The 22,885-nt window shown below is 38.2% G+C and overlaps 1 long non-coding RNA gene across 1 annotated transcript in view; it reads right to left on the reverse strand.

Moving 5' to 3' along the window:
- LOC109549090 (uncharacterized) overlaps window positions 1-22,885 on the reverse strand; it is a 677,834-nt gene that overhangs the window by 650,366 nt on the left and 4,583 nt on the right. The window contains exons 3-4 of the long non-coding RNA XR_012330755.1: window positions 15,627-15,997; window positions 5,205-5,300 (exon numbers count right to left, since the gene is read on the reverse strand). This is a non-coding gene — a long non-coding RNA (uncharacterized lncRNA). The remainder of the gene's footprint in view (window positions 1-5,204; window positions 5,301-15,626; window positions 15,998-22,885) is intronic.

Below are 22,885 nucleotides of genomic sequence, written 5' to 3' on the forward strand. Positions count from 1 at the left end.
ACTTGGGACCTTCCCATTTTTCAACAAGCTAAGCTCTTTGTCATTGTACTAGCTGCTTTGTAAGAGCTATAACGTATAAAAAGAGAGATATAGAGTGGAACACTAGACACCTGGAAAAGCTAATGCCTAATTCCTCAACATCCACAATTGTGAGCTGTGTAGCTGCCATTGCAGAAAAGTACATTTTCCATTATCAGAAATAATGAACCAGATTTCCCCACTACCCACTCAAGTAGAGTAACACATCTGAGGCTTTCTGGTAGAAATTAACAAACCCAGTAGCACTCCAGTGTCCTAGAATCCTTAATGAATATCCCTAAACACTTTACCTAACGCTGAGAGGACACATCAGCACTATGGGGAAAAAAGAAGCCCATAATTACTTAGCTTTTTATTTAAATCATCTTATAAATTGTTTAGTCTCTCCTCATATAATTTGGAGTGTAGACTTTTTTTATTCCTGAACGTGTCCTGGTGTGAGAGACATCATATGTCCTGACACATGTTGTTGGAGGGGTGGGGAAGGATTGGTGTTTAAAAACTACCCCTGTGCCCAGTAGCTCAAGTTCCCTATAAGTAATGAGTCTTTACTTTAGTGGAGCCAACTTATGTGTCAGCGGCCACCCACCCAGCTATGGTCTATCAAATGCTAATGGAAAATTATAACGAGCGTTTGAATGGCTAGAGCTCAGCAGATAAGAAATCACTGTATATTTAGAGTCATTTTACAAACTGCCTCTATCTTCAGAAAATTAGGCTTGCACTTTCCTTTCTATCATCCCATTTTTTTTTTCAACTTAGTTGTGAAGTCACAGGGCAGAATCTGATTCATACACTAATGTCTCTTTGTTCTTGGTTCTACTGCTTTCACAAAAATGCTGTAGGCAGTTCGCTAGAATGACTAATTTACTGGAGAAGTTATCAGAGTCCATTCAGTTGCAACTATAAAATAATTCAAGTAAGACAATGGTGCCTGCTAGCACTCCATGGGGAAGGTTTGTCCGTTCAACTATTTGATTCACCCCAACATATTCATCTGTGAAGTTAAAAATCTCATCTAGAATGCCCTGTTCATGATCAATTTGTCATTCCTGTCGTAAATTAAGTGATGAAAATAGAAGAGTTTTTTTTAAGGTAAAGCAAAGTCAAAATATGTTTTACACCACTCAACTGAATTTTGCATCACGGAATTTAAATATTTTAAATACTATTTATATTATAATATTTAGAAGCAAAATCGCCTTCCCTGAATTAGTTTCAAAAGTTCTTGCTGCATTGCTCTGGTGGGTGTGGAATATTTAAGAATCCATGTATATATACTGGGTTAGCCATTTTTAATTTTTTAAAGATGTTATCCATCATGAGTATAATAAGAAATATCAATAAATTTAGGCTTAGAATGTAAATATAATAAAATTATAGAAATTGTCATGTTTGCCATTACTAAAACAGTGCCAAGTCACCCAGATGCATGCACTTTCAATGGGTTCTGTTAGATAAAACTATGTATTACAGTAACTCACTCTATACCAATTTCTTCTAGTACTGAACTCTCAAACATTTTATAACTGATTTTATCCATATTGAACTAGAGAAAGTTTAGTCTTCAAACAGCCATTCAATATTCAGAAGTATTGTTTCCCTATAGTATGAAAGGTAAAGGACTGGAATTAGATTATATAAATAGTAATAGTACTTATCAACACATTAAAATTTTCAGCCTGGGCTTCCCTGGTGGCACAGTGGTTGGGAATCCGCCTGCCAATGCAGGGGACATGGGTTCGATCCCTGGTCCAGGAGTATCCCACATGCCACAGAGCAACAAAGCCCGTGCACCACAACTACTGAGCCTGCACTCCCCAAAAAGAAAAGCCACCGCAATGAGAAGCCCGCACACCGTAACGAAGAGTAGCCCCCGCTCTCCACAACTAGAGAAAGCCTGCGCACAGCAATGAAGACCCAATGCAGTCAAAAATAAATAAATTAAAAATAAATAAATTAAAAAAAAAAACTTTCAGTCTCTATCTTTCCAGAAAACTGCTACTCAAAACCAAATGAAGTAGTCAGAAAATAGAAGACCAGAATGAAAACAGATACAATAGAAGAATACGAAGACTAGAAATGTAACAGCATACAATGCTTCCTGTCTCAAAATTTTTAGTATTGTTTATGTTGTTCCTCCCCTTAGTATTGATATAATAGGGTCCATGCGTATAGGATTGGGATGGATTAAACAGAAACATTGGAAAGAGCTCAGAAATGTCAGCCCAAAGTCAAGAAAATATGATTCCATAAAATGCCCTCATGCCCTCAGCCCGGTCCCTAAATCCAAATTCACCTCTTAGTCTTCTCCCACCTCACCTATTCTTTGTAAAACTATTGAACTATTTTAAATTCCCTAAACATGACAGGCCTTCTCACATCTCCTTGCCTTTAGGAATAATGTTTCCTCTTCCCTGCTTCTATAAATTTCTGTTTGACTACGTTTTAGCCCAAATATAACTTCCTCTGGGAATCTTTCTCTTACTGCCCCAGAAAACCTAGATTCTCTTTCCTTTATGTTCCCACCATGTGTTATAGAAGGTACATTATTAGAAATGTTCTCATTTTACTCATTTTACCATAATCGTGTGCGTATATTCTTCCCCACTAAGCACTTTTTTGAGAGCAAGAATTATATCTGATTCATTTTTATATTGCTAACATTTATTATAGTGCCTGGCACACTGCGGATGATCGATAGTTTTTTTAAAGAATAAAATGAGGGAATTAAAATAACATTATGAATGCTGCCTAAAATTTCATGAAAAATGTTTTGAAGTGGGAAATAAGAAAGTATATATTTACATAAATGGGGTTTTTATGAGTATTTCTAAGTGGGAACTTCAGAATGGCAACTCTAGAAACCACAGTTGTCGTGAGACCAAATTCAATACGTGGAGATCATCTGCAGATAGTAAGAAAAAGGACTCAATACTGACCCATACGGAGTACCACTTTTTACAAATTTTACAGGTGAGTAAAGGAAAAAGATTCGACCACAAAGGTAAGAATGAAGCCAGGAGAATGTCCTGGACACCGAGTGAAGAGTCCTTCATGAGGGAGGGAATGGTCACCTTAGTGAAATCCTGCTAAGAAGCAGAGCAAAATTAGTACATTAAAGTGTCCCCTGGATTGGACAATAGGGAGGCTTTTGGTAACCTTGACAGAGTGATTTGTTTTCAGTGGTGCGATAAAAAAACTCAGAGTAGCTTAAAGATTTGAATGTGAGGAAGTGCAGACAGCACCCACAGTTAAGTAGTTTGAGAAGTTTGGTTGAGAAAAAGGAGAGAGAAATGGGAAGGGGCCAGCTGAAAGGGATATGGAGTGAAGAAAGAACTGTTTTTAGCACAGAAGATATGAATGATCCATTCGACAGGGAAAGATTGAGTTATCCCTTCTCTCCTGCAATGTCAGAGAGGAAAGGCTGTTAGCATTTGGGAGGAGATGGGATCCAGAGCACAAGTAGAGGTGGTGGCCATTGTTCAGAGGAGGTTCACTCTATCCATTAAAGAGGCAAGAAGGAGTAGATGGGTGTGGAAGCAAGGAGGGTCCTAGATATGGTAGCAGGAAGATGACAGCTAATTTCATCCCAAAGCTCATAGAGTCACATTCTTTAGGTCATGCTGAAAGAACACAGTTTACATCTCTGTCAGTCAGGGTAAGCTGTGTTTTGCAGGGGTAAAAGAGAGTTGCAAAACACCAAAGGCTAGCAGTAACAAAAGTGTGTCTCTCATGCACAGTATTGTGTATATCACAAGTCAGCCGTAGCTTGGCTCTACTTTGCCCTTTATCTGGAACTTTGCTGACTGTCATGCAGAGGGAAAGAGAATAAGCAAACTATGCCCTGGCTCTTAAAGCTTCTGCTTGAAGTGACAACTCACTTCTGCTCATATTTCCTTGGCCAAACCACATCAAAAGGCCAGGCCTGCACTCAACAGGGTGAAGATATAGGAAGACACTGACGAGAAAGCCATGGAACATGGGTGAAGAGTGATGGAATCTACAAGTCTTATAGATAGTTCATCCCTATCTTTCAGTTTAAAAATCAGAGGTAAAGCTAATATCCCCAGTCATGGATATTTTTTATCCTATGACTACCTATTCTCCACATCCATGCTCACTAGACTAAAATGACTAGTGTATTTTAGAACATTCACTGGCCTAGTGCCACCTCCTAAACTGTCATTCCAGCTGTAACTCTAGTCTCCCCTTTGGTAGATGGTCACAGGTGATCTCTGCCATTCACTCATTCACCAAGTATTTACTATTTGCTAGTTATATCAACGTTATTAATACCCACCCCTGCCACAAAGTTGCTGTACTTTGCATATGACAAATGGATAAAATATATGCTTTATGCTAATGTAGCTAAATATCTCCTAGATTTGAGAAAACTATGAGAAACATTGCATATGAAATATGGATGTTGACGGTATTTTATGACAATTAAATGGGTTTTCTCCTTCTTGGAGAAGGAAGAAATGCTTATCAGAAAGTCTATCCTTTGAAATTGTGCCTGACTTGTACCATTTTTATTCAAAACATTTTTATTCATAACCAGTAGGAAAAAAATTTAACTTTATTAATTAATTAAATGATTGCATAGGATGGATTCATTGGGGAAACATTCTGCTAAGGTTCGAAATGCAGACAGATAATTTTAACTCGTAGAATTCAATGACAGATAAGAGAAAGAAACCAAGGTTGAACTAGCTCATCTATAAATGAAAAAAATATAAGGCTTCCATAAATTAAAACACCCTCATTGGTAACTGACCAGCACAGCAACAAGACAGCAGAAAAATTTTCTAGCAAATACGGTTCACCCTTTAAACAAAGTTCTTCATGGTATTTTCCTGTATTTAAAAGGATTCCTGTCCAGGGCATATTGCTACTTTGTATTCCTCTTGATATTTTCATTTAAAAGAGAGCCGCTGTGCAAAATAATGTCCTTGTCTGTCCCTTCCTCATACAAACCTCCAATCAAATTTAATAAAGCTAGTTTGATACAATGCCAGCCTACACTTGGTTTACCCTTGGTCGACTTTAATAGGGTCAAAAATATTTTCGCATTGGCAGTGTATGCATTAATCATTTTTCCAGAGGATTTAGAAAATTGGAAGAGACAAGGCCAAGCAAAATTTTAAATTAATTGGGCCTACCCCAGCCTTCCAGGGTCACCTTGTGGCAGTTGTCCCACATTTTCCAGGTCACGGAGTTCCTGTGTTTCCTACAGCTGCCACGACGAGAGATCCATGCTGTGGGCACACAAAGGTGAAAGAATTTCTCTCAGAAAGTGTGAATTCTCCTATGGCAATCACAACAATTGCAGTTTCCAGATTGTCGCCAGACACCAACCACTTAAATAATGCATGCTCGGGTGACGCCTCCAGTTGTGCATTTTCTAATCGAGTAGTCAGGAAGATTTGCAAACACTCTGTCATTTACCATAAATCCGCTGCCGACTTATAACCACGGAGTAATTAATTTTAGTACTGCTCAGAATTATTAATTTCAGGCAGAAAAATCTGTTTTCACAATTGTTGTATCCCCCATTTTTTTCCTCCACCAATATTCATCAAAAAGGCTGAAACCGTTTTCTTACAGGAGAAGGTTTAATCAGAGTAATGTTATTGAGTAATGTCAATAACATTAACATTAACGTTATTGCTATCTATGTGATAGCAATAATGGATCTGTATTTCTGGTTCCAATCTATAATCATGCACTCACAGTTGTCTGGCTGACTCACCAGAGGAAGTTGACAACATGAAATAAAGGCTTTCATGAACGTATGATACAGTAGTCCTTAAAGACTTACTATGTGATAGGCAACCACTTCATGTTTGCTTCTAATATAAGGTAGCAATGAGCTACATCCTGTGTACAGAAAGTACTTGTGCCTTTCGAGAAAGATAGCAAATATTTTTCACTTGTTTAAATGATCTTAGCATTTGACAGCAAGAGAGTAAGAATCTTTACAAAGGATAAAAATAACTTGTAGTGGAATACACAGTTCTGAATACACTGGTATGAAAATCTCAGCAATCACGTGTTTATCTAACACACATAGAACGAAAATTGAGCATTAAATATGGTGCATTTTATCTTGGTAAAGCTAAATCTGGCACTCTCTTATTTGATATTAGTTTCCTGCTTAAGCAGCTGCATAACGTCACAAGACTGTCCATATTATAAATATATAATGAGCACGAGAAAATCGGGACAGCTTTGTCTAATAGCCAGATCCCTTCCCATCAGTAGTGGGAACCCATAAGCACAAGTATTGGCAAGTCATCTTCCGTGGAAGTTTTCGTTTCCGTTTTCCACTGCATGAGTGATCAAGAAAAAAAAAAAATGAAGGGAAAGTAAACTAACATCTAGAGATGTAAACATGACTCACTGGCAAGTAAATTCCAGGATGTTTGTGGTTATCTGGGTCTAAACACTGCTGATAATTCTGACTACTCTTGTTTTTAACTGTTTTTTCTCGGGGCGCTTCTTAGTCCACGTGCTTCTTATAGAGACCTCCAACCTTTTGATTACAAACAGTCTGTTAGATGGCAAGGAAGAGATGTCAGTATTAATGAAATTACCTAGTAGGTTGCAAAATGCTCTCAACAAGACCATGACCTAGAGAAAAACTAACGATTTAAGAGCAGGTTTGGGAAAACCTGACATTGTTCCCATCTTTGTACTTTATTTTGGTAATACAGTAGGGTCATTCTGAGAGGATGTAGCTACTGTTATATTGAAATTTGAAATTCCTAAAAAAGAGATCAAGTCACAGAAACATAAAAAAGATCATCAACACAGGAAAAAAATGGCAGAAGGGTTTTTTGGTGGTTGTTTTTTTTTAATAAGATAAGCCGCCTAAACTTGGGAACCTTGATGTATTTGACACACACTCTTGTGGAGAGCTGAGAAGAGCCTAAAACCTTGCACCCAGTATGAAGACCAGGCTCAGCAGTATCTGCATCACCTGGGAATATGTTAGGAATGCAGATGGTCAAGCCCCACTCCGACCTACAAATCAGAATCTCCCGTGAACAAGATCTAGGAAATTCAAGGGCCCATCAAGCCTGAGAAGCACTTGTCTAAAACGTAGCTGTGGAAGGGAAAAAAATGTCACACATACTACACAAATCATTGCTGAGAATCAGCTTTCCGCCTCTATTTCAAGCTAACTAATTTGCGTTCCAGGTCTACGCTTCATTTTTTCCCCCCAAGTTTTCCATACACAAAAATAATGTTGTTCCAAATACAAATACAGTGAGCATATCTTCAACTTCACATCAGGAGTGGGCCCACTTGAAAGAAGGGAAGTATTGTATACTTAAGTCAAGCAAGGGGGAAAAAAGCTAACGTCTCTATAGTGCTATTAAAGTTTCTGGGGTCATATTACATGGACTTTCTCATCTCTTCTGATCCAGTCTCTTGTTTACAGTGGTAGATTTGACAAACATGCTTTTGGAACTATAATCTTTTACCTTCTTGGTTACAAGGCAAAGCCCTGAAGCCTCCCAAACTGGTGAAACAAAATCTACCTTTTTTTTTTTCAATCCTTAAGTTTCCCAGGCTATGATAAAGGCACATGGGGAAAAACTTAGAAAAAGAAACATTTTTTAACATTTTTTAATCACTGTGATAAATAGTTCAAACACTGTGTAACTAATCCAGAAAAAGAACAGAGTTCAACCCCATTAATTAGTCATTACAAAACTACTGACTTGTACTATAGTATCAGTGGAGTTTCTGAAATAAAATATTAGGGAGTTACAACCAGGATATGGAATTAGAATACAGGACTGCAAAACACATGATTTTTTTGATGGAGGTATTTTTTACTAAATTGAGCCACCACTGAGCTATTATGTTGCTCAATATTACTCTTCTCTATTAATCACAAACATTTAAACTTTTATTCATGATATTTTGTTGAAAGAAGCACTATGCTGAACTTCACTATATTTTGACAGCAAACTGAATTCTTGTTCACAAGTATAGGATTTGTTTAGCTCCAGGCATCTGTGTTTGGATTACAAGAATTCTGATTGGTTCACTGCCAGGGGCAACCAGAGGTCAAACTGTCCTTTTAAAACTCTCTCTCTCTCTCTCTCTTTCTCTCTCTGCCTCCCCTTCCTTTGTCTCATTAATCGGACTTAACAGATAGAGGAAAAGGCAATGACTTCAAATCTTTTAATTCTTTTTCAAGGATATTTTTAAAAGCACAACTCAGTGTTGGTGTGAGGTCAAGTCGATGTGAATACAGATCACACTGGCACACTTCTGACAGGTGACCTGAAACCTTTCAAATTGACATCTGTCACAGAGACAGACACAAGTTTTTTAGCCTGAAAGCTTGTTTTCCTGACATTTCATTTTTCATCAGATTTTGAGAGAAGGGAAAAAAGATGAACTTGAAAAAGTCTTGCCAGGGGCAGAAAATAAGATCAGATTTTCTGCAGCTGCCTGACTCACCTTTAAAGGTTAGAGGTCTAGCAAAAGTGAACAAAAAAGATCTCAGTTTGATGTTATTGGATAAAAGGACATGTTATTACTTTAAATACATTTCTGAGACTTGCATAACCATTAGGCAGCATTACAGGAGAAATGGAATCAAAGTGAGATTACATATCCATTTTAAATCCCAATTTTAGAGTTTAGTCATGGAGCAAATCAAATCCAACCTCACCTATTCATCTGGCACAAAAGATGAAATCCACAGGTGCATGAATTTTCTTTTTCATGAACTGAATAATTTCCTGCTCCTATGGTATTGAAATGGCCAGTGAAATTTAGGCAAGGTAATGAAATTCTTACTTTGGACTAGAGGGACTTCTGCATTAAAATAGTTACATGGTCTATCTTGACTGGAAAACATGAGCAAAACATATGCTATTGAATAATAGAGAAAAGAACCAGGAGTTCAAAAATAACTGGGTTATAGTCTTGGCTCAACTAAAAGTGTGATCCTGGGCAAGTGACATTTCTGTTGCAGTTTTATCACCTGTAAAATGGGAGAAATCAGATCTATCTTGTGGAGTTCCAGTGAGGATGAAATAGGGTAATGTATCTGCATGTTGCCAAACATGAAACAGTGTGTCGAGGCATGGAAACCATACCATGCTCATCTCTTTTTTTTTTAATTCCAGTGCTTAATACAATATTTGACATGAAGTTAGCATTCAATAAGTGGTTCTTGATTTTAAATGAAAGGTAGTACTTTTTAACTGAGTTCGGGGAATTTTTCTATGAGGAACAGCATGGTTGAAGGTTGGGATATGTATTCCTGTAGATCACCTCCAGAAATGGATATAGGGGCAGTAATTTTGGAATTCACCAGGAGACTAAGCACATATTAGACCATATTATTTTTTTTTTTTTTGCGGTACGTGGGTAGACCATGTAATTTTTAAGCCCAAATAACAGGTAAATTAAACCTACCAGTATATAATTGCCCATATTTTCTAAAATAATGGCTCACATGTTGCTCACTGACCAGCATCCCCTTGTGTATCAAATGAGGAGTTTTCAGCCATAGTATAGAACCTGAGACGGTACAGAATTTACTAAAGTAATAGGAGCTAAATATCCTGGATCTGGCCAACTAAGTGTAAAAATGTAACTCATCTCGTTAAGTAAACCATCAAAACAGTTTCAAACTGCTATTTATATACTGTCCTGAAAACCCTCCTCCACAAAGACAGACATTGCAGAACATGCTTCACACATTTATGATACTTAATACATGCTGCTTATTATCAAACTGTTAAACAAGTAGAAAGTATATAAGGTTAAGACCTGCAGGTCTGAAAATTTGGATGTGACATCATTTTTGTAGGTAAATTGGGGCCCAGAGCTTATATTCTATAGATAATTCTAACTTTTAATCTTATTTTCGATTCTACTTTTTAGCACACTTCACACTAATACATATAAGTAAATAAAACTAATGTGTATTTCATGTCAGAGAAATATAGTAGTATATATTTTAGCATATGAAGAAATGAAATGTAGTATTTGTCTGATCCTGTTCTTATTTCAGATTTTTAGTTTCTGTTATTCCATTAAGTAAAATCATAATCACCCTACTACGTTTTGATTCTTGCTTTTAAAAAGAGACTCCACAAAAGTAGTGAAAATAACTTGAATCAATTCTTAAATCTATTTTTTAAACTCCTTAGGGTGTCCTATGTTGCTGTTTTGGAGAAGTTGCCTCATTTTTATAGTTCATTATCACTCTGCTTTATTTTCCTGACAAGCCTAAGAAAAACTTTTTTACACAAATTTATTTTACTTTATAAAGCTATGTTCTGCATACTTTGGCTACTCAATAGTTGTTTTGATGATAGTTATTTTAGTGCTGATCACAGAAGAAGGCTGCCCGAGAATGTTAATCTAAACTACCTGGAACCATCAAATTATGGAACCATCTAAAGAACAAGTTTATAAAAATTTCTTCCAGTAAACTTTGTAGTACTTTGGAGACCTCACCAGCTTTACTTGACATTCTAATTTACTTCTTTTAGATTAAAAAAATATATAATAATAATCTGTTTGTATCTTTTAATATCCTTTTTTGCGATTCTTGATGCAATTTCCAATACTAGAATTTCAAAGGGACAAACACATTTTTATTATTTCTGAAATTATGTATAACCTAAAATGTAGAATCTGTACATTTCTGCTTCCTTGACATTATTTATTCACAATTACACAACATTTAGTCACTGGAGTTTACAAGTGCTACTTGATTTCCAAGAACAGGCAGGACCCATTTATGAGACTTTTAAAGCCATTCTTTTTCAAAACAAAAAGTTACATTGTTCTAAGGTCATGTGAACCAGAGTTCAGTTTCAGTTCAGAAGTACAAACCCAGAAGAGATGAGTGGGTTTCCAATTTAGTGAAATATTTTAGATTGAGTTTCTGAACTGCAGAAGAAGAATGATACAAAGTGACACTTCAGAGTCTATGAACAAACAGACATGTCATCTGTTGGGTGGCTTTGGACAAGTAGAAAGGGCTGTTATGACTTTAACTTATTTCCTCCATGCCCCCTCCAGGAGTCAAGAAAAGGTGCTCTATGGGCTTGAGCAGGGTCTATATCTGATCAGGAAAACAGACTATGGCTTGCCCATTAGAATCTGTCCACCTCTGCCAGTTCCCAAAATCTGCACCGCTCATGTGAGGCAGTCTTCATCCACTGGTAAGACTTGCAAAGGAGGAAACTGTTACCTCTACTTTTTCACTTAAGGCAATTGCTGTGCAAAACCAGTCTCCAGCCCTCCCTGTGCCTTTTCTTTGCCTCATGTTTGTATCTGTGCCCATTTCTGACTTTGCCAAGAAAATGTCCCTTTCATTTTCTTCTTAAAAAATACTTTTTTTTCTGTTCTGATTACATCAGCAATACATACATGTTCATTGGAGTTAACTTAAAAAAATAACATCCAGGAGCATACTCGCTCTCATTTTTCCTTAAGCCTTGTTTTATTTTTTTTAACATCTTTATTGGAGTATAATTGCTTTACAATGTTGTGTTAGTTGCTGCTGTATAACAAAGTGAATCAGCTGTATGTACACAAATATCCCCATATCCCCTCCTTCTTGCGTCTCCCTCCCAACCACCCTATCCCACCCCTCTAGGTGGTCACAAAGCACTGAGCTGATCTCCCTGTGCTATGCAGCTGCTTCCCACTAGCTATCTATTTTACATTTGGTAGTGTATATATGTCCATGCCTCTTTCACTTTGTCCCAGCTTAACCTTCCCTATCCCCGTGTCCTCAAGTCCATTCTCTATGTCTGCATCTTTATTCCTGTCCTGGCCCTAGGTTTTTCAGAACCCTTTTTTTTTTTTTTTTTTAGATTCCACATATATGTGTTAGCACACAGTATTTGTTTTTCACTTTCTGAGTTACTTCACTCTGTATGACAGACTCTAGGTCCATCCACCTCACTACAAACAAATCAATTTCGTTTCTTTTTATGGCTGAGTAACATTCCATTGTATATATGTGCCACATCTTCTTTTATCCATTCATCTGTCGATGGACACTTAGGTTGCTTCCATGTCCTGGCTATTGTAAATAGTGCGGCAATGAACACTGTGGTACATGACTCTTCTTGAATTACGGTTTTCTCAGGATATATGCCCAGTAGTGGAATTGCTGGGTCGTACGGTAGTTCTATTTTTAGTTTTTTGGGTTTTTTTTTGCAGTACGCGGGGCTCTCACTGTTGTGGCCTCTCCCGTTGCAGAGCAACAGGCTCCAGACACGTAGGCTCAGCGGCCATGGCTCACAGGCCCAGCCACTCCGCGGCATGTGGGATCTTCCTGGACTGGGGCACGAACCCGTGTCCCCTGCATCGACAGGTGGACTCTCAACCACTGCATCACCAGGGAAGCCCTATTTTTAGTTTTTTAAGGAACCTCCATACTGCTCTCCATAGTGGCTGTACCAATTTACATTCCCACCAACAGTGCAAGAGGGTTCCCTTTTCTCCACACCCTCTCCAGCACTTATTGTTTGTAGATTTTTTGATGATGGCCATTCTGACCAGTGTGAGGTGGTACCTCCTTGTAGTTTTGATTTGCATTTCTCTAATGATTAGTGGTGTTGAACATCCTTTCATGTGTTTGTTGGCAATCTGTGTATCTTCTTTGGAGAAAAGTCTATTTAGGTCTTCCACCTATTCTTGGATTGGGTTGTTTGTCACCTATTCTTGGATTGGGTTGTTTGTTTTTTTTGATGTTAAGCTGCATGAGCTGCTTGTATATTATGGAGATTAATCCTTTGTCAGTTGCTTCACTAGCAAATATTTTCTCCCATTCTAAGGGTTGTCTTTTCGTCTTGTTTATGGTTTCCTGTGCTGTGCAGAAGCTTTTAAGTTTCATTAGGTCCCGTTTGTTTATTTTTGTTTTTATTTCCATTTCTCTAGGAGGTGGGTCAAAAAGGATCTTGCTGTGATTTATGTCATGGAGTGTTCTGCCTATGTTTCCTCTAAGAGTTATATAGTTTCTGGCCTTACATTTAGGTCTTTAATCCATTTTGAATTTATTTTTGTGTATGGTGTTAGGAGGTGTCCTAATTTCATTCTTTTATATGTAACTGTCCACTTTTACCAGCACCACTTGTTGAAGAGGCTGTGAGGACACACAAAGCATAAATTTTGTATTCAGCTTTTTCACCATGTCATAAGCATTTCCCCATCATTATAAAAATTATTTTTAAAGATGATTTTACTGGCTGTATAACATCCTCTCAATATAATCTCAACGGTATATTTTGTCCTTTGCCCTTTTATCCTTCTATCACTTAGTGAGATTTTTAGTCATTTTAAATCATTTTATATGTCTTTATAGATTAAAAATCACCTGTTCTATTCAAAAATATTTCCTCGATTATGTATGTTTTTTAAATCACTTAAGATTTTTTTTGATGTATAGAGGTTTGTAATAACAATTATGGCAAATATATTGATCTTTGATTTTTTTGTAGTTGCTCATTGTATTTTTGCTACTTTTGGTTTTTCCCCATTGCTTGTTAAGCTTTGACATTTTTCCTCACATAGCAAAAATTCACCTGTATTTTCCTCTTTTTTTAAAAGTAATTTGTAATGTTGATTATTGCTAAAATTGAATGGTAAGTACATAGAAATTCATTACACTATTCAACCTACTTTTGTATATGTTTAAAATCTTCTGTATTAAAAATAAACAATAGAAACTGTTCTGGTTTATTTCCATCCTGTAGAGACTGACTTTTTCTAAATTACATCCTTTCTCATCTCTGATGGAGACAGTACTGACTTAAGGGAAGCGTTAATGAATAATAATGGCATTATGCCAGTTGCTCCCAAGGTTTAGCATCCACGAGAATCACCAAGGATATTTGCCGTAAGATTTTAATTCAAAAGGGCTGGTGGAAGACCTAGGAATTTGCATTTTTAACAAACCCTAGGAGTGATTATGCTGAGATAGTCTATGGACTACACTGGAATTATGTGCTCCATATTTTAAAATTAGATGAGCGATTTGAACACATGGTGCTGGAACACTTGAATATCCATATGCAAAAAAACAACAATTTTAATCCATATCTTTCACCATATATGTAAATTAACTCAAAATGGTTCATATAAAAAATTAAAAATAAATGGATATAGACCTAAATGTAAAACCTAAAACTATAAAACTTCTAGAAGAAAACATAGGAGAAAATCTTTGTGGCCTTGGGTTATGCAAAAATTTCTTAGAACACTAAAAGGATGATCCATAAAATAATAAATTTAAAAATTGGACCTAATGAAAATTTAAAACTTCTGCTCTTTGAAGGATACTATTATGAGAAGAGAATGAAAAAACAAAGCAGATATGTGGATAGCAAGTAACCAAATGAAAAGATGACTAACATTATTAGTCATTAGGAAAATTCCAAATTAAAAATTAAAATTGAAAACCACAATGAGGTACTACTACATACCTATAGAGTGGCTAACATTTGAAAAGACACACAAGAATTGGCAAGGGTTAGAGGAACTGGAACCTTTATACACTGCTGATGGGAGTGTAAAATGACATAACCACTCTGGAAAACAATCTGGCAGTTTCTTAAAAAGTTAAACATACTGGCTTCCCTGGCGGCGCAGTGGTTGAGAGTCCGCCTGCTGATGCAGAGGACACGGGTTCGTGCCCCGGTCCGGGAAGATCCCACATGCCGTGGAGCGGCTGGGCCCGTGAGCCATGGCCACTGAGCCTGCGCGTCCGGAGCCTGTGCTCCGCAACGGGACAGGCCACAACAGTGAGAGGCCCGCGTACCACACACACAAAAAAAGTTAAACATATACCTATAATGATCCAGCCACATGATCCAGCCATTCCATACCTAAGTACTTAGCCAAGAGAAATGAAAGCATATGTCTATACAAAGACCTAAATGCTCATAGTAGCCTTATTTATAATAGCCCCAAACTGAAAACCCCCAAGTGTCCATCAACAAGTAAATAAATAAACAAGTTATTGTATATGCATAAGATGGAAAACTATCCATCAGTAAAAAGGAATTAACTGTTGATGTATGCAACACACATGAATCTCAGAATAATTATTGAGTGAGAAAAGGCAAACCAAAGCGTACATGCTTTAAAATTCCATTTACATAAAATTCTAAACAATGCAAACCAATCTATACTGACAGACAGCCCATCAGTGATTGCATAGGGAAGGGGGTAGAGGTGGAAGGGAGGAATTACGAGGGATCACGAGGAAACTTTGGGGGCTGAGGGATATTTTCATTACCTTGATCATGGTGATAGTTTCATGAGTATACAGATATGTCAAAAATAAAACATAAAATTTGATTAGAGATTCTAGAAGATAGTGGTCTTCTTGACTTCCTTTCCCTCCTACCCCCTTCTGGGATAACTCAGTTTCCTAAGTTGACTATTGGCTCTTGGAGCAAAACCTAACAGGTGAATTCCCAGAAGAACAGCGCACAAGTGAGGTATAATAAATTTGTTGTGCTGTGTTTTGTTCCATTTTGTGGTGAGCCCATGGAAAAATCAGTCTGTCCGTAAGGGGCTACCTCTGTCATGTTTTGTGTTCCCCAGGAAGAAGAGTCCAAGATGGAATTTCCTCAGGATCAACCCCTGTGGAAGAGAAGAAGCAGGATGGGGTAGAGCAAGAGGTCAGCTGTGATGCAGGCCTGGCAGCTTCAGCTGGCCCCACACACTCTCTGGAGCTCAAAAGGCAGTAATATTTATAATTAAATCCAAATAGATGATAATCATGCGACTAAAAGTTATAACATGCATACTAGATAGCAATGAGTTCAGGTGAGGCTTGGTCCAGTGTTCAAGGGATGTTACCAAAGGCCCAGTTTCCTGCTGTCTCTCTGTTCTGCCTTCCACACATTCAGCTCCATGCTCAGGCTCCATTCAGAGGTCTCTTCAGTTCCTGACATTTATGACAAAAAAGGAAGGCTGTGGTCACACACCCCACATCCTCCCACCAAAAAACTCCAGGGGAAAAGAGATCAAAAGTCTAGTAACTCCTGTGAAAAGCAAAAGACTTCTCTAAAAAAAAATTTTTTTTCTTAATCCAGCAAAAGTCCCTTCACATCTCTTCAGTTGGGCTACGTTCCCATATCTGAACGAACTTCCCTGGTCAGGAGACTGGACTAGACTTGTCGGCACAGCCCTGAAACTCAGGTGGAATCAACTCCTCTGAAATGGAGGAATGTTTCATAGGAAACTTGTGGGTATTTGTATCAAGAAGTAGATGGCATAGATCCTGAGCCACAAACAAGATGAGTACTCTAGCGGAACAACAATGATTTAAAGCAAAGTCACAAACACTGGGGGACTTTTAGGGACAAGATCAATAAAAAGGGCACTTTTTGGAGTATAGGGGACCATTTGATGGCCACTCCAGCATCATCACAATTGGCCAACTGACCCTGCTTACTCATGCACAATCTGTTTTCACTTTCCCCACAAGTAAACATATCCTCATCCTTTCAAATTAAAAACTACAAGAAATGTCAAAAATGAAAAAAAAAACATTTTTAAATTAAACTCTATTAAAGAAATGCTAGTTCAAAAAAGACATAATTGGGCTCTCTAAAACCTGGCAGCTCCCAAACGCCAACAAGTTTTTCTCTTCGCAAGTCTGTTCTCAGCCATTCCAAGAAAGGAACGGAGAAGAACAGAGCTATATCATTTTGATGACAACCCACTTCTAATCCACAGGATCATATGCCTTTGCACCCTGTTCAAAGGAAACTTGGCCTAAAAAGAATGAGTTTCATAACAAACCAGCCACTCTGAGAATAGAGGTGAGAAGAGATCGGGGCGGGGTGGGGGCGGGGTGGGTGGGGAAGAATCCGAGACGTGCCTGAGGAGTTGGCGAGTTTAATTGCCAGTTCATATGCAACTTCACCATTGTGCTCAGTGACCCAAGGGACCTGGCTTCTGGTCTCTCAAACTCTTATTCGGGAGTAGAAAATAATAAAATCCGGAAGGCGTTTTGTCCTTCTTGAGATATAGAAAAAAGGAGATTTTTTTTTTGAGTCACTGAGGCAAATACAGTCATTTCAAGGAAAATAGATTACTGGGAAAGGTCAGCATCTGCAGGACCATCTTCGTTATCCTCATCTAACTTTTATTAAGTACATGGTTTACAAGACATGCCAAACTCCCTCTTTTTACAAAGCTTAGAACCAACTATTCAAATGCATAGTTTTATTGGCAAATGAAATTTAGAGACAGAAGACAGAGGAAGGTTGTAAAATTGGGAAGTCACTATGAAGCAAAAACACAAAACATTTTTATACGAATAAAAATTCTACCTAAGTTGAAATGATATGCATACAATAGATGATTAAAAGGAGACTTAAAGACTACTATTTAGGAAATAATAGAATTTAAACCAAATGCCAAAAATCTTTAAGAGGAAAAACAGTTATGTGGTCAGAGAGACCATCCAGTTGATTTTCTTTCCCAAGAATGTGTTTCAGTGGCACTATTCCTTAAGCCTCTTCTTTTATTTCTCCTTCTCCCTCCACTTTCTCTAAGTAGTTACCATTTCAAGCAAGCTTCACACCCAAGAAGTTACTGCTGTTAATGAAGCAAATGGTAGTAATGAAACTCGCACTGGGGAAAAAAAACAAAACTGTTTTAACTATCTAAGTTCTAATAAAGCTTCTTACAGATTAAAACCATGTAGGTAAAATGTGCATGACGCTTACTTTTTTCATGGCGCGTTGATGAAATAAGCAAAAAGACATGAAAAATTAGTTGCATTCAACCAATCCTTTCCCCTCATCACCCTGTCACCCAAGAGGCCACTAAATACACTAGAGGATGGTCCTGGGAAACAGAAGACATGCTCCTTTGGTTCTCTTGATTTTCTCTCATTTCTGTGAATTTAATTTTCTGTTCGAGCATGTGTCTGAGCTGGGGCAGACAGATTGGTGCAGGGTTTCTTAAAAACAATTTTTTGCTCCATCAGACACAATATATTCTGCTGAAAGAGAAGAAAGCACTATACCCCAGGGAAAAAAAGTTTCCCCAAAAGTTTGTTCCCTCAAAACTTTACAATGGAAGAAGGCATCCCTCTTGGGTGATTTAATTTAATTGCTAGGTTTTTTAACTTTTGTTCTGGGGAAAATTAAGCAACCATCAGCCGCATTTCATAGACAAATACCACTCTTTGGTAGATAGAACACAAAACTAGGAATTGGAAAACCAAAAAAAGAATCCTGGCACAGCACTGGGTGATTTCATCTCCACATGCCTAAATTTCCTGTTTGCAAAATGAGATAGAGCTTCCCACTCGTCACTTCTTTCTTGGAGATGCTGTGAGGACTAATAGTCTTCACTCTGATTTTTTTTCATCCAAGAAGCAGAGATTTTTAATGGTGCAAAAGACGCATCTTGGTATGGAAAGGGCAACAAAGACATGATTCTGTGCTACATTCAATGGCTACAGAGGTAAGGCATGATCTGTGCTCTTGAGTGGCTAACTCACAGGGGCATCAGATATTGAAATAGGTAACTGAACATAGGAAATGTCAAAGTACACAGGGGAACAGATCAAAGTGAGCTAAGTCTTAAGAGGTAGGAGACGATGAAGGTTAAACTACAGGCTCCAGATCCTGATGCTAAAACCAGACTTCTAGCTGAGTGAACTTGGGCAAGTTTGTTAACTTCACAGTGCCCCAGTTTCCTTATCTGTAAGAAGGAGACAATAATAGTACCTCCCTCATAGGGATAATATATATATAGTGTTTAGAACAGTCAACGCCTGCCATGTAAGAAGTGGTATGAGAAGACAATGGAGAGTCACTAAAGAATTTTAGATAAAGCAACATGGTCAGATTTGTGACTTGGTAAATAATTAAATGAAGATGCTGACAGAATATGGTGGCTTGTTTGCAGAATGGCCACAATATTTCCCTCCCTGTATTCACTCTCCATAATATCTTCCAGAGATTCCCCTACCTATTTAATATGGGTTGGCTTTGGGTTTGCTTTCTAATAAAAATGTAACCAAGTTATATTGTGTCAGTTCCAAGCCTAAACTTCAAGGGGTCCTATGTTCTTCTGTTTACTCTCATGGCACCCTGCCTCCACCATGAACAAGTCCGCACTAACCTGCTGGAGGATGAGAGGACACACAGAACAGGGACAAGCTGCCCAGCTGAAACCATCCTGGTCCAACCAGCCCCCTACTGACCCAATAACTGTCCATAGAGCCCAGTCAAGACCAACTGCCCAGCTGACCACAGCTTTAACTGCCAACCTGCAGAATCATGAACTAAATAAGCAGTTGTTTTTTAATCCATTAAGTTTTTGGAGCAGGTTGTTCTGCAGCAATAGCTAACTGATATACACAGTACAGAATTTTAAATGACTAAATTCAAATACTAGCCCTAAAATGGGTAATATACACGTGCACATGCTGATGAAAACATGATGAGTTTGATAATGATATATTTTTATTAGTAGGAAATTGATCATGTTACAGTGAACTTTCATGGGAATTATCTCACTAGTATCAAAAACAACCCTGAAGTCATCTGAGACAGGTATTATTATTCCATTTCATAGGGGGGTTGGCACCATCCATAATCATGCAATGGGAACCATATCACTCTGCTGACCAGGAAAATAAACAAAGATGTCATTGATCTTATTCATGAATTTATTCAACAAATACTTGAGCTTTCTACTTGCGAGGCACTGTGCTGAGTACCTGGAATAGAGTGGTGAACACACCAGTCATAATCCCCACCTTTGTGGAGTGTTAGTAAGGGACATAGGTGGATAAACAGACAAGCGCTAAACAACATATTGAGTGTTACAATAGCAGAAATACAGGGTGTTCTCAGAACTTAGGGAAACGGGGGAAGTTTTCCAAAAGAAACAACATCTAAACTTAAATTCAAAGAATGACTGGGAATTGGCCAGGCAAAGAGAGAAGATAAAGTGATCTGAGTGAGGGGGAAGAGCATATGCAAAATCATGAAGGTGCTCAAGGCACGTTCTTGGAACTGAGAGTAATTACTCAAGCTTATAAGCTGTTCATACATGATATGAGTGGGGAGAGGGAAGCTGGAAGCAAGAGCAGAAGTTTGTCCTTACAGGATTCATGGAATTTGGCCAGTATTTTGAAGGCAAGTGGAAATCATGTAAAACATTTTAAGCAGGGCTATGACATGGTCAACTTTGCATTTTAGAACACTAACTCTGGCTAGAATGTAAGGATAGAATGGAGAGAGGTGAAGAGTGAGGAGAGGCTGGGAAACAATTTAGGAAGCTGTGGCAGTAATTCAGGTAAAGGATGATGATGCCCTGAGACAGGGTAAGTGGCAATAAAGAGGAAGAAAAGTGAATAGAATTAAAAGATGTTTAGGAGATAGATGCAAGCGCCTTCGGTGTTTAATTAGATATTGGTGAGTGGAAGGCCTACCCCAGATTGCTGCCTTGGACAAGTTAGTGAAAGGTAGTGGTGTTCATCGGTTCCTTGAGATGGAGACACTGGAGAGGAACTGTTTGGAAGGAAGACTCCAGTTTTAGGTGTATCGAGTATGATGTTAGTGTGAGATGTTCAAAAGGAGAGGTCCAGGGCTTCCCTGGTGGCGCAGTGGTTGAGAGTTCGCCTGCCGATGCAGGGGACACGGGTTTGTGCTCCGGTCGGGGAAGATCCCACATGCCGCAGGGCGGCTGGGCCTGTGAGCCATGGCCGCTGAGCCTGCGCGTCCGGAGCCTGTGCTCCACGACGGGAGAGGCCACAACAGTGAGAGGCCCGCGTAACGCAAAAAAAAAAAAAAAGGAGAGGTCCAGTAGGCAGTTGAGGAAAACAGGGATGTGAAGAAGGGTGAACTTAGTCTCTGTGGTCTCTTGAAGAATTGTGGGTACTTTGGAACAACTACATTCAGTGCAGCCTAGAAAGACAGTTTAGCAGCAATGGTATGAAGTGGGGTGTGCCTTCTCTCTAGGCGCACAGGAGTAAGCAATTTGATGGACAGCTTCTAGAGGGCTTACACCTCAGGATCAGGGCTGGGTATATGCAGTAAGTGACAGGAAGCTAGCCATCCTAAAGCTTCTAACGCATGGGAGTGGATGGTGCTCAGAGAGCAGCAGTTTTATGTTCTGGCTCCCAAAAGAAGGCAATGATCTAATTAGGTTACCCCTGCTTCTCTCTACCATATAAATTGGGATGATCTACAATTCACACCAACTCATTTCATCATAAAAACATCTGTGTGATATCAGCAAAACAAATATTACTAGCCCCCATTTCACAGGGGAAGGCACTAAAACTCTTAGAAACTTTCTGGATCTCATAATTAGTAAGTGGCAGAGTTGGGATACTAGAATTCCAGGTCCCTTTTTCTAAATCCAGCACTTTTTTCATTAAAAAGGGATAAGAATAAACAGTACATAACATATTAGCTAGAGACAATTAGAAAGAAGAATTAAGATAACTTCATAATTTCTGGTATAGAAGACTTAAATACTAGTGATGTCTCCAATCAAAATTGAAAACTTGAGGATGAAAGGAGATTGGCTGAGAAGATGACTTCACTTTTGAACTGAAATTGCTGGGCAAAAAGTGACTAGGCAAAGTCTAACTAGAACAGCTCTTGTTTCTCTGTAGCTGTAAATCAAGGCCCATCCTTTGGATAATCAAGATGGAAGCTAGGGCTTTTCACAAAATCATCTCCTCAAACATTCCCATGTACACAGTCTCTATTAAGGGAACAATTAAGAAAGGACCACAGTATATTCTAAAGGCAATGTTCAAGTGAATACAGTTAAGGAAATAAAATAAGGATATTGCTTAAGAAAGTTAACCCTGGCTCTAAAAATAGCTCCTGAGCTTGACTTAGAATACATTTAATTGTATTTCCAGGTTACCCACGAGGTAAAGGGCAGTATTTCTACTCACTTACCGAGAAGCATGTAAGTCTTAACTGATAAATGTGTTTAGATGAAAGGAGCATAAAACGGTGTTATTTATTAGAAAATACCATAACTAGAGCATCTCAGGTTATATTTTCTCTTACTACTTTTCTGACATTTTCTTTGAAGGTCATGGGGATGACCGAGTGCAAAGAGGTTCACAGTATTTGGGGTTATTTATGCAACTTCCTGTGGACATACAATTTAAGCTTGACCAGTCTGATCACTCTGGAATGAGCCCTGGCCAAGTAGTAGGGATTAATCTGCCAGGAGACAGTCTTCAATCAATTATTTGGTTGGAATTTTTTCTCTTTTCCTGGTTTAAAACATTTTCCTACAATAAATAATCGAGCTGTACACTGGAAAACGAAAATGACTGACCTCCTCAGAAAGTAAAAGAAAGTCTGAAAATGGAAACTGGAGAGTTTCCCCTGCTAGTGTCCACTGAGTGAGAGAATGTAGTTATTTATTTGAAATGCCAGCAAATGGGCTCCCATGTAATGAAATATTTATTGAAATTGCTTCTTTGGCCCTCTACAGTTGTTGATAAGGTTTAACAAGAGTCAGGTAAGGAAAGCAGAGTGAAGGTATGTCTATTTATTTATTTATGGTTCAAGCAGCTTCGACCATAAGGCTTACATTGGGAAATCATACAGGCAGGGCCATACATGACTGACAATAATAGTTATTTTCCATTTTTGTTGAATCGTTGGCCACAGCTCAGGAAAATCAATCTTAAAGGATTTCTATATTTGCTTGGTTCTGTATTTAAGCCTTTACTCTCTTGTTAAGATATATTTCTGTTAGTTTTAATTAAAGTTCACAATGTTGAGTACTTACTCAATATTTTTTCATAATTCTATCATCAATACCT

This window comes from Tursiops truncatus, chromosome 3 (genome assembly GCF_011762595.2).
Source record: "Tursiops truncatus isolate mTurTru1 chromosome 3, mTurTru1.mat.Y, whole genome shotgun sequence".
Taxonomy (NCBI): Eukaryota; Metazoa; Chordata; class Mammalia; order Artiodactyla; family Delphinidae; genus Tursiops; species Tursiops truncatus.